Source organism: Larimichthys crocea, chromosome III (assembly GCF_000972845.2).
Source record: "Larimichthys crocea isolate SSNF chromosome III, L_crocea_2.0, whole genome shotgun sequence".
In the NCBI taxonomy this organism is placed as follows: domain Eukaryota; kingdom Metazoa; phylum Chordata; class Actinopteri; family Sciaenidae; genus Larimichthys; species Larimichthys crocea.
Window position 1 is genome coordinate 22,588,869 of NC_040013.1, and position 9,228 is coordinate 22,598,096.

General features: G+C 40.9%; 1 long non-coding RNA gene across 1 annotated transcript; it reads left to right on the top strand.

Annotated features, from left to right (window-relative positions):
• Nucleotides 1-656: 656 nt before the first annotated feature.
• LOC109136932 (uncharacterized) lies at nucleotides 657-5,018 on the top strand. Its single transcript, XR_002041546.2, has 3 exons — nucleotides 657-2,227; nucleotides 2,329-2,399; nucleotides 2,498-5,018. It is a non-coding gene; the product is annotated as an uncharacterized LOC109136932 (long non-coding RNA).
• Nucleotides 5,019-9,228: the final 4,210 nt, after the last annotated feature.

Consider the following 9,228-nt stretch of genomic DNA (forward strand, 5'->3'; position numbering starts at 1 on the left):
ACACAATAGGGACCATGTTTAGACTTTTACAACTAACTCACCATTGTCTGACTTTTATTCTCTAAAAGTTACTTTATTGGTTACTTTAATGACACAGGCAAAATCAGAGGAATCCATATTTAAACTCTTTTTTTCACAAATTGATTTAAATCATTAAATATTTTCCACTGTTTAATTTCACCTTTTATTTTCTTTTTTTTCTGTGGTATAGTACTTTCATAAAACGTCTCAGAGCTGTAGCTTTAATGAATCAAACACGATAAGACAGGGCCTTTATTGGGGACTATTTTTAGCCACAGATTAATACACATTTTGGTATGTGGAACTCATTAAAAATAAGTTATGGCCTTGTTCACTGATGTGTTTTTAGACACAAAACCTGTTTTAGTGAATGCACTGACAATAAGAACAGAGATGTGGAAAAAGTAGATAGTCCCATTCATTTTTCCCATGAACAGTGTGACATGACTCACTTCTTTGGCTTTGGCTTCAAAGCCCGTGCCTGCGAATGTAAAGAAATTCAGGGTTATGGCTCACTACGACTCCCACGGTGCATTTTGGCACGTCCAATCACCGAGTTTGTAAATTCCCATTGTTTCCAGCCTTTGTGCCCAGATAACTGGATGCTGGATGCAGTTTTGTATTACTGTATAGACACGAAAGTTGTCAGTCTTCTCGTGTAACTCTTGGCAAGATTTAAAGTTTGGTGTGTTTGCTGGCTGGTGTGGATTCATTTAATCTGGCATGGAGATGTTTTTTTTCCTCAGTTTTTCTTCTCCATTTTACCATGATTATTTTGTCCAGGTTGGGTTGGGTGTATTTGATTTGGCTGTTTTAAATTGGTTCCTGTTTAGGCTCTCTAGCAGCGGGTGTTTTGTGGTTTGATTTGGTTTCCTCTGACATGTTTTGTCCTGGCCACATTTGCTCGGGATTGTTGTGATTAGTCTCATGGACCAGCATATCAAGTTAGTTTGGACTAGTTTGAGTTAAATTGATTGTGTCTGTCAGTTCTCTTACATTTTACCGCTTTCCTTTGCTGTGGGTTGTTTAAGTTGGTTTTATTTCCTTCACTCTGGTTCACTTGTGGTTTGCCCTCTTTAGCTGGGATTTCTTAGCTTGACTTGGAGCGGCTGGCTTGATTTGCCTGGATGACTCTGTTGGGTATACATTGGTCTGAACTGCTACAGAGCTGCATTGCTCCATGGAGGCTGATGTAACACTGAGCCAAAGAGCTGCAACACTGCGTCTGACACTGCAGTGCTGCTCACATGTAGAGATGCTTTGATACAAGGTAAAAACAGGCTCATATACTGTATGTGCATGGACACAGATTCCTCTCAGAAAGCCGCAGAAGGGGAACTCTCTTTTTTTTGTTTTTTGCAGCGCTCATCAAAGAGGCGTCACGTATCATAGGAAGTACTCTACATTTTAATGAGGAATGTGAATAAAATTTTAAAAAGAAGGGCAGGGTCACATGATGTAAGCTTCTTTGTGAAGAAACATGTCATAGAGAAAATGTAAATAACCAACTGCCCTACAAACTCTGCTTTTAAGTGTGTGTGTGTGTGTGTGTGAATGTGGGATGTTTCTCATACTGGAGCCCACATAGATAATAAAATAAGATTTTAAAGCGACATTAGACGAGAGGGAGCGCTGTTATACTGAATATCAGTACAGCTGTGATTCAGTCTTAGGCGCACACAGTCCTCCGCCTCGCAGCGGTGAGGCGTTTTATGACAGTACTATTCCAAGCAACACGTAAACACTTCCTGAACATTAATTTGCCAGCTACTTTGTGTAGGTCTGCATGTTACCACAGTTTAGCAACATAAGCAGTAGTGCATCTCTTCAAGGGTGCATGGATATTTTGAGGGACTGTTGCTCTAACCAATACAATAATCCTAACCCTATGACAAACCCTGCAACCTATAAGTTAGCCTGCTAGGTAGATAAGATTGGTTCATTTGACGGCATAATATAAGGCAGTGTTGCAGGATATGATGCAAACAGTGACTGTTTTCTTCAGAGGACATCCCATTGGTTATACCAGCCGTCGTTCATCATTCCAGGACTTCAAAATACTTGCCTGGAGCCCTCACACAATGACAATTATGGGTTACTCGTATCTATGCAGCCACGGAAGCTGGAGGAGCAGCTCAGACAAAGAGGGCAAATGGGCTGTTGGTGAGTCCAAATCTGGACTGGCTACAATTTGCCTACCAATCAGGTATTGGGGTGGGTGATACAGTCATCTACACAGATCTCTCTCATACCTGAAAAAACATTTGAAGCTCTGTGAGGGTCATGTTTTTTTGTTTTTTTTTACAGTCATCACTGCTAAGGTGGAAGCTGCAAGCAGCTGCATGGACTGTCTCTGACTACCTCACCGACAGACCACAGTATGTGACGTTTCATGACTGCGTGTCTGATGTGGTGATTTGCAGCAAAGGGGCCCCCACAGGGTACGATGCTTTCTCCTTTTCTCTTCACCATATAGACGTCAGACTTCAGACACAACACTGACAGCTGTCACCACCAGGAGTTATCTGATGATACTGATGATGTGTATCAGATCACCTTTAAATCAGTGCCAGCAAGATGATGGAGATGGTCGCTGACTTCAGGAGGAGGACACCTCAGACCAGACTTGGGAACATGGTGGGAGCATACAGATGCCTGGGTGATCAACTCAACAATAAACTGGACTGGTTGGACAAAAGAGACTTCCTGTACAAGGAGGGTCATAGTCGTCTCCACTTACTGAGGGAGACTGAGGTCCTTTTGGAATCTGCATTTTCCTATGAAGTCATCTGCTGGGGAGGGGGAAGCACGGAGGGAGACAGGAAAGGGCCAGCTCTGTCCTGGACTGCCCCCTAGTCTCCATAGAGGAAATGGGGGAGAGGGGGATGTTAGCAAAGCTGACATCCATCATGAACAACTCCTCTCGCCCCGTGCATGAGACTGTGGTGGCTTTAAACAGACTGCTACTGCCACCATGTAAGAAGGAGTGCTACCACAGGCAGGTCCACAGTTCATCATGTAATCCTTTAAAACATATTTGACTTATAGCAAGAGACGGCAGAAAAATGAACACAGGGACACATGACAAGAACTTGGAGTTTTTATTTCAGCATGTCTTCAAAAGAGGTAAAACTCTCAGAGAGTGTTGAAATCTGTCTTCTGACGTTTGGCCATGTCATGGACCTTATCTAAAAAGCAGAACTACTATAAAAATCTCTTAATAGTTAACACTATTCAATGCCTTAACCCATTACTACACTTCTCATATTTTTTTTCTTTACATTTTTTCTTTATTTTTTGCATTACTGCCGGGGTTACAGTTTGATGTCAGTTTATCATCTTGCTAAATACATTTCTTTTCTATTCTGCAGTTAAATGTATACGTTGATCTGAATTATGTTTTGGATTGTTTCCTTAACCTGTTTCGTTCAGTCTCTTTTGGATGGGAAGAAAACAGAAATAAGAGTTCTGACATAAATAGACTTGAAGTTATTTCCGCATTTTCTTACAACTGAAAAAAGAGGGGAAGCTGGCAGAGTTAAAAACAACAACAACATGGGAGTTTAAGTCTGATAAAAATATAGATATTTGAAAGTATAAGATAAGATAGGATAAGATAAAACATGTTCTTCTATATAACTGGCATATCTTATTTCAATATGCTAAAACCGGTTATAGTCTGTCTGTATTTATTTTAGCTCAGCAAGGTAATACTGTCATGCAAAACACAAAGAGGTTTCATCTCGTACATTATATATCTTTCAATCTAACTGCTGCTGATCTAACCAGATGTCAAATAAATGTAGTGGAATTAAAAGTCTCTAAAGTGGAGTAAAAGATCAAATACCTCGAAATTGAAGCTACAGTACTTCACTAAATATACTTAGCTACAACAAATATGTGTTGAGCCGATATCAGCTGATAATACTGTCTGTCAAAACATTAGTCAGACTCTGGTTCACACTCCAACAGGCAGATTTCCATCTGAATCCTGTATTTTGAGCCCTGTCTGTGAACCAAAATCAAACATCTAGCAGACATCACGTCTGCTGTTCCATATTTGGTTGTATCTGCTGCCAACACATAGTAAACAGGGGACATCTGATACCTTTGTGATGTTCGCAGCCGCGTGGAGCGTTGGCAGTATTAGCTTACTAATCTCTGCTGAGCCTACATGTTTTGTTTACAGCTACCTTCTTATGTAAAAACACAGAATATCCAGTAGAAGATATTATCTGTTGTGTCAAGATGGCTGAGCTGTTTTTCCACAGAAACTGTAGATCATGAGGCAGAGGGAAGTGAGTGTGCGTGCGTGGGAGATTGTAATCGTGATCAACAGTACATCAACTTTTACTGGACTTTTGTCGGTTAACAGTTTATGTAGTACTGTACTGTACATTTGAATGTGTCAGCTTGCATGCGTGGATCTAAGTGAAATAAACATCTGTACTCCTTAACCAGATCAATGGTCACACACCAACAACTTTTTCACAGATTTTAGTCAAACTGGATCATATTTTATGGAGAAAATGTTTTCTGCCTTTCGTCTGATGTCCTCTTATCAACTCCCAGTCATTGATAGAGTTTCTAGTCAGTGAGGTCAGAGGACCAGGGGAGTGTTAGGTGTTTGTACTACAGGTGTTTTGGACCACCGGGAAGAGGAATGCTTACAAATGCTGACGTGGAGCAGAGCAAGTGTCGTGCCAGAACAGGAGCTGAGCAAGCAGCCAATATAATTGGGGTAAGGGACGTGGAGGGAGTTAAAAAAGAGTGAAGGGGATGTTGATGGAAGAAGCTAAGAAGTGAAAGGAGGGAGTGACCGAGCAAGAAGCTGCTGGGCAAGAGTAAATCTGACTTTTGGTTCTTGGCGAGAACTTTATATATAATAAGTAATATTAGCTGGCTGCTATTTCTTGTGTTGTTACACTTACTTTGCATTTGGCTGCTAGCAAAGTAAGTAATATAATCATAAGAAATGTACAGTTATCCATATTTATCACAGAATATAATCATAAGAAATGTACAGTTATCCATATTTATCACAGAGGTATTACACTCAAAACTGAGGCCACTAAATCGCAAAAATACTAATTTATACGCAAAGTTGCAACGCAATGTTTGATGTTTGTACTACGAGAGCTAAGTGTAACCGGAGTCAAATTCCTCGTGTGTGTACACATACCTGGTGGATTAAAGTGATTCTCAAGTTGCTTTAATAAATTCTTTATTTCCTCCACATGATATTCATGTGATTGAGTGATCAGATTGAGTGAGAGCAAAGTGGTTTTGTTTTGTGGGACAACTGACATTGATTTCTTCATGATTTGTTTGCAGAATAAATTCCTAATACTTTTTAGATGATTATTATTATGTACATAAGATTTCAAGTACATAAATCACATATCGGAAGCCTGTTATGGATTTGGGTTTCCAGTGACTGCAAAGAAGAGTTAAAACACAGAAGGGGAAACACTTGTGCAACCAGCCTCTAAAATAGTTCCATTATGAACCATATTTGTATAAAACAATAATCTCATCACTCTATCAGTCACAATAATTAAACTGTCATAGCAACAGACACAACAAAACCCCTTCCTTACTCTTCAGTACTACAGACAACACGCTGTCTGTACATGATTTGTAAGCTGCATCACAAGTTAATTTACTTCTGCTTCTGTTCCCCTGCTGGTGCTCATGCAGCCTGTAAACATCTCTGATCTTGTCTGATATAAAGACCCGATCATGATATTCATGGTTAGGACAATAACATTTAGTTATCTCTGTTTGTTAATATATTCAGAAAGGTGACAACTCAATGGAAAACCTGTATAATAAAAGACATGGGGGTTCATTTGAAAGTTGTGATCTTGGGTCTTTACTTATACTTTACTTAAGTATTGCCATTTTTGTTCTAATTCATACTTTATTTCAGAGAAGAATATTGGAATGTTTACTCAATTAAATTGATCTAACACCTATCACCTATTAGATTTTTATATAAAACACATGATCATCTTATGAATTCAGATGACATCAAAGTGCTGCTCAGAGAAGGAAGAAGCCTTTCTTCACAGAGTAGTTTTTCTTGTGCTCTTTGCTGATAATACCAAGTCAATAGAGGAAGAGAATAGACTGGAGGTCTCTGACCACAGCATCCTGAATATGCCCCCGTTTTGGCCCCATCGCAGCAAACACACAGCAGACTGAGCTGCAGACGTGTGTGTGTGTGTGTGTGTGTGTGTGTGTGTGTGTGTGTGTGTGTGTGTGTGTGTGTGTGTGTGTGTGTGTGTGTGTGTGTGTGTGTGTGTGTGTGTGTGAGAAACAGAGAGAAGTTGAGAGTGAAAGGTAGGAACAGTAAGGAAATTATGTGCACACCTGGTTCCTGCTGTGTTTTACACAGTAACCAATGATCGTTTAGATGAGACCCATGTTGGTTGTAACCAAACCATTGAAACCACAAACTGCTTCCAGGATTAAAAGTGCTTCCTTTGTGAGGTACCACAGGTATGGCTTCCTTCTGGGAACTGGTCCAACACTGGACTGATCAAAACAGCACAGTGCATTTATTGTAATTGCTTGCTTTATGTGACATAGATACATGGTAGGATTTAACTGCTGGGGGACCCTGGAGGCGAAAAAACTAAGCTGTCGGGTCCCAATATACCACCAACCAGTTTTGGTTGGACACCAAACGATGGTGGAGTGATGGGATGCCACGTAGTGGCGAACTGGGAGCAGTTAGGGATGCAGTGCCTTGCTAAAGTGCACCTTGGCACAAGTACCCACAAGGTCAACTGGCACCTCTATAGCCACCAATCCATGCTCCATAATGTGATCCATGCTGGACATGAACCTGTCACCTTTCAGTTCCCAAGCCAAGATCCTGAACTACTGCGGCCCCCAACAACTTAAATGCAGTTGTAATAAAATATGTCTACATAGAAGAAGTATAGATGTCCTTATATCTGCTTGCAGCTACATCAAAGTATGTTTATATAATGTTTATTAATTTTAAATGAAGTAAAGTGTTGCTGAAGAAACATTGGCTAGAAAGTCTGTGAAGGTTCTCTGGGTTGAATCAGGGGCACCTGGACTGGTTGTAGATCGGTGAAGATGTTTCACTTCTCATACAAGAGGCTTTTTCAGTGCTGAGTGACTGGTGGGGAAACCCAAGTATTTCCCTAGGTGGGATTGTAAACCAGGCCATTGTTTCAAGTGTGAATTGCTGTTCAGTCTCCGGGGGAAGGAATGAAAGGACAGCATTGTAGGTCAGGGGATAAGTGGTGTCTGAGGCATCGTACTCTGTTGAGGGATTGTTTCTCTACTTTTACATAGATGCCCACCTTCACCTGTGTTCCTGGCCCAAACTACGAAACACTATTCTCACTAAAAGAGTGTCCCTTGTCCCTTTGGGTGTGGGGAGTATGGTCTTTGGGGTGTATCAGTTTCTATCTGGATTGAAGAAGACCAGGATTCTATGCTTTTTGAAAATCCTCAGATTTCATAAGGGATAAAATGTTGCTGCATCTACCCTTCCTTTTCTTCATCACCCACTGTGTTAACGTGCTTTATCAGCCCTGGGGGTTGCAGGGTTTTGACAGCACCTAGCTTATGTTCTAGTGGGTGGTGAGAGTAGATACTGGTCTGTGTGTGTTGGATTCCTGTAAACCCCAAAGTGGAGGCTCTTGTCTTCATTAATATGTACGTCACAGTCCAAGAAAGGCAAGTTGTTGTTCACAACATCCTCTCTCTCATTAGCTAGAAATCTAATGTGGGTTGCGGTTCAAAGCCTGCTGGTCAGTGTTATCAGCTAATGAAGAGTGATGGTTAAGTAAGTTTAATGAGTTTAATAAAGGGGGTTCACTGTCATTAAGCAAATAGTCTTTTCTCTGAGGGCACGCCACATGAGAGAGCAGATCTGTACGCTGTAGCACAAAATAATCATGCAATTTAATTTCAGTTTAGAAAAAGCAGACGTGCTGTATCTCTTTCCTTGCACCTTTAAACCACAAAGGGTTAAAAAAAAAAGTTACTTCTCTCTTTTTCTGCAGATGGAGGAATCCACCCTGCTGGACCGCTGCTCTGACTCACAAACACACATGTGTGAATGTGCGTATGTGTGCGTGTGTGCATGGGTAGGAGCCATTTATGCACGTGACCATTTGAATGTGTGTTAATGAGTTGTGTGTATGTGTGTCTGTGTGTGGAAGACATATAATTATCTGAGCATGTGCCAAGCTGTGGAAGGCACCGTACTTTCCATGTCTTGCAGATGAGCGCACGCATGCACGCACGCACACCTACACACACACAGATGCAGAGGACAAGAGGAGTAAAAAAAAAAAACAAGACAGACAGAGTTACTCAAATGAAAAAAAATCTGTCCTTAAATTAGGAGTACAATGACCTGAAGTGAACTGTGAGGCTGATGATAGACCACAAGATTTCTTTAAGAAAACAAACATCTTCTTCTTTCTGCCTGCGATGTGATTACTGGATGCTGTGTTCTTCTTTTTTTAAAAATATATATTATATGCATTTTAAAGAAACATAATGTAATGATACACTGATGTGTAATCAGGTGAATTGGGTCTTTGTCATTTGTATGTCTGTTCTCATCCTATGTAACTTCTCCGAGCATGATCACCTGCGAGCACGTAGCACTTTACCTCCAGTGCTGGGAAATGAAGCCAATCCGGAAGTGCTAAAAAACCGTAATTCCTCGAGCGGCCGCTTGAGACAGGCTGCAGAAGTGAATCAACCTCTATAAGCGGCATTATTATTATGCACAATTTTACGGCAGAAATAAACATGCAGTGCTTCGAAAACCTGTGGGTGACGTCACTCAGGCTCTGTCCATTCTTTACACTGCCATTGGCTTTACCGCAAACGAAACCACCTATTTCACTGATTTTGGTGAAAGTGGATCACAGTGGGGGAATGTTCATGGGGGAGCGGAGCTGGTGTTGTGCCAGAACCGGAGCTGGGTAAGTGGGTAATAGCTTCTTGCTGTTGGATTAGCACTGAGCTAAGATAAACTAATACTAGCAGTTTACTGTCCATCAGGAAATTTTCTCAATATGATCCGGTTTCACCGAAATCAGTGGTGGTGTGTGACTTATATATACTGTAAAAATCTAAAGAAATACAGTACTTGAATAAACACCCTTACTTCTGTTGGCAAACAATCACTCATGCAGCTTTATG